This window comes from Glycine max, chromosome 18 (assembly GCF_000004515.6).
Source record: "Glycine max cultivar Williams 82 chromosome 18, Glycine_max_v4.0, whole genome shotgun sequence".
In the NCBI taxonomy this organism is placed as follows: domain Eukaryota; kingdom Viridiplantae; phylum Streptophyta; class Magnoliopsida; order Fabales; family Fabaceae; genus Glycine; species Glycine max.
Window position 1 is genome coordinate 38,082,006 of NC_038254.2, and position 2,827 is coordinate 38,084,832.

The 2,827-nt window shown below is 41.8% G+C and overlaps 1 non-coding gene across 1 annotated transcript; it reads left to right on the plus strand.

The window, feature by feature from the left end:
• Positions 1 to 2,237: 2,237 nt before the first annotated feature.
• LOC113000327 (small nucleolar RNA R71) lies at positions 2,238 to 2,344 on the plus strand. Its single transcript, XR_003265617.1, has one exon. It is a non-coding gene; the product is annotated as a small nucleolar RNA R71 (small nucleolar RNA).
• The last annotated feature ends 483 nt before the right edge of the window (positions 2,345 to 2,827 follow it).

The window sequence follows — 2,827 nt, forward strand, 5'->3', positions numbered from 1 at the left end:
TATTCGATGCATACATGTGGATGGGCTAATACCAGGAATGTCCGCCAAGGTCCAGCCTATAGCCTTCTTATGTTTCTTGAGAACTGACAACAACTTCTCCTCTTGCTCATCAGCAAGGGAGGCAAATATAATCACTGGAAAACTCTTGCTATCATCCAAGTAAGCGTATTTTAAATTTGATGGCAGAGGCTTCAACTCTGGTGTGGTCGACTGGATAGTGGTAGAAGGAGATGGTTTCTCAGCCTTTACCTCATAAAGAAAGTCAGAGGTATGTGTACTTCCTGAAACATGGTTAGTCCTATCTGACTCTATAAAATCAATCTCAAGAGGTAAAACACCACCACCAGGCATGCAATCAATATCACTCTCAGATTCACTCTCAGCATCAAATTTAGACATATGATCAAGTACAATTTCAGACTCAATGCATGAAGAGTGAGAGGCATGCAGATTAGAATAAAGATCAGTCGTGTATTCATCAACAACATGGTCAATTATTTCAGCACGAAATACAGAAAGATCTTCAGATGGGTATTTCATAGCATCCAGAATATTAAAATGAACAGTTATATCACCAAACTCCATGGATAGCGTGCCTGCATAAACATCTATCTTAGTTCTAGCAGTTTTCATAAAGGGTCTGCTTAGAATGATGGGAACTGATCCTTGAGAAAATCCATCTTCCATATTCAAAATATAAAAATCAACAAGGAAAATCAGTTCACCAACTCTAACTAAGACATCTTCTATGAAACCAACAGGGTAGGAAACACTTCTATTAGCTAAATGAATTACCACATCAGTTGACTGTAAGGGACCTAGAGATAGAGAATTAAAAATAGACAGAGGCATAACACTAGCAGAAGCTCCTAAGTCTAGCATGGCATTGTCAAACTTACTATTCCCTATAATACAAGGTATGCTGAATGTACCTGGATCTTTGCATTTTTCAGGAATTTGAGGAACAGATTTACCAATCAATGCGGAGACATTTCTGCCCATGCTAATCCATTCACTTCCTTTAAGCTTCCGCTTATTAGTGCACAGCTCCTTCAAGAATTTGGCATATCTTGGAATTTGCTTTATTGCATCCAACAGAGGTATGTTTACCTCTACTTTTCTAAACGTTTCCAAGATCTCTTTCTCTGCCTCTTCCATTTTTTTGTTGGAAACTGCTCTTGGAGGGAATGGAAGAGGAGGAATGTGCTGCTTCTGCAAATCAGAATTACCTGTGGAAGAAGATTCACCTGCACAGAAATTGTTAGGTAAATTTTTGTCATCACCTTTTCCTGGAGTAGAGTGAAGTTTGGCAGGTTCATTTGCAGACGAGGAAGGTGCTACGGGTTGAGGTCCTTGACACTGCTTTCCCGACCTCAATGAAATGGTACTGACATTTTTGGGATTTTGGACAGCTTGAGAAGGTAGCTTTTCAGAATTCTGGGACTGTTGTTCATTCAATTGTGTAGCTAATTGTCCCATCTGATTAGTCAAGCTCTGAATGGAAGCTCTGGTCTCTTGCTGAAATTGCATGTTCTGCATAGTCATTTGCCTCACAAGTTCTTCGAGGGAAGGTTGTGGAGGGGCCTCAACTGTTGGTTGTTTCTGGGGCTGTTGCTGTTGTTGGATTGGTGGAGGAATGTATGGTCTGCTTGGGTCAGCAGCATTTTGGAAGGAAGGAGCAGGCTGCTGTTGTTGTTGCTGAGGGCTGGACCATCTGAGGTTAGGGTGATTCCTCCATCCAGGGTTGTATCTGTTGCTGGAGAGGTCATAATTGTTCTGCTGTGGTTGATTTTGCTGCTGAGGTTGAGGAGGTATATTGTAAATGTTTGCAGCATAAGCTTCAGGCTGCTCAATTGCTCCAGGTTGCTGCATGGAAGGGCAAAGGTCTGTATGGTGGTCAGCAGAGGAGCACAAACCACAAACTCTTGCGACAGGAACAAATTTCTGATTCAAGGCCAGCTGGGTTACTAAGTTAACCAATGCATCCAGTTTGCCTTCAAGCTTCTTAGTTTCAGATGATGCAGATGGGTTTGTAGCTACCTCATGCACTCCTCTAATGACTATGGCATCATTTCTGGCGCTAAACTGCTGGGAGTTGGAAGCCATCTTCTCAATTAAATTTCTGGCTTCAGCAGGAGTCATGTCTCCAAGGGCTCCACCACTGGCAGCATCTATCATACTTCTCTCCATATTACTGAGTCCTTCATAAAAAATATTGGAGAAGAAGCTGCTCTGAAATCTGATGGTGGGGGCAACTAGCACATAATTTCTTAAATCTCTCCCAGTACTCTTACAGGCTCTCTCCACTAAGTTGTCTAATACCTGAGATATCTTTCCTGATGGCTGTGGTCCTGGAAGTAGGGAAAATTTTTTCTAAGAATACTCTCTTAAGGTCATCCCAGCTCGTGATGGACCTTGGAGCAAGGTAATACAGCCAGTCCTTTGCCACTCCCTCTAATGAATGAGGAAAAGCCTTCAGAAATATGTGATCCTCTTGGACATCTGGGGGTGCAGCCATTTCCCTTAGAGTCCTCTCACAGGGTGGAGGTTGTGCCATGTTCTCAGAATGTGCAAAATCAGAGTGCTCAAAATCAGAATGCTCAAAATTATAATGCTCAAGATCAGGATGTTCAAAATCACCAATAACAGAATGCACAGATTCACCAGTAATGGAATGCTCAGGATGATCAAAAGGTATAAAATGATGCCTAACTAATCTATGAAATGTACTATCTATCTCAGGGTCAAAGGGTTGTAAGTCAGATGGATTGCCTCTAGTCATACACTACATTCAGCATGCACAACTAGTTGCCTTGTCATGTAAATA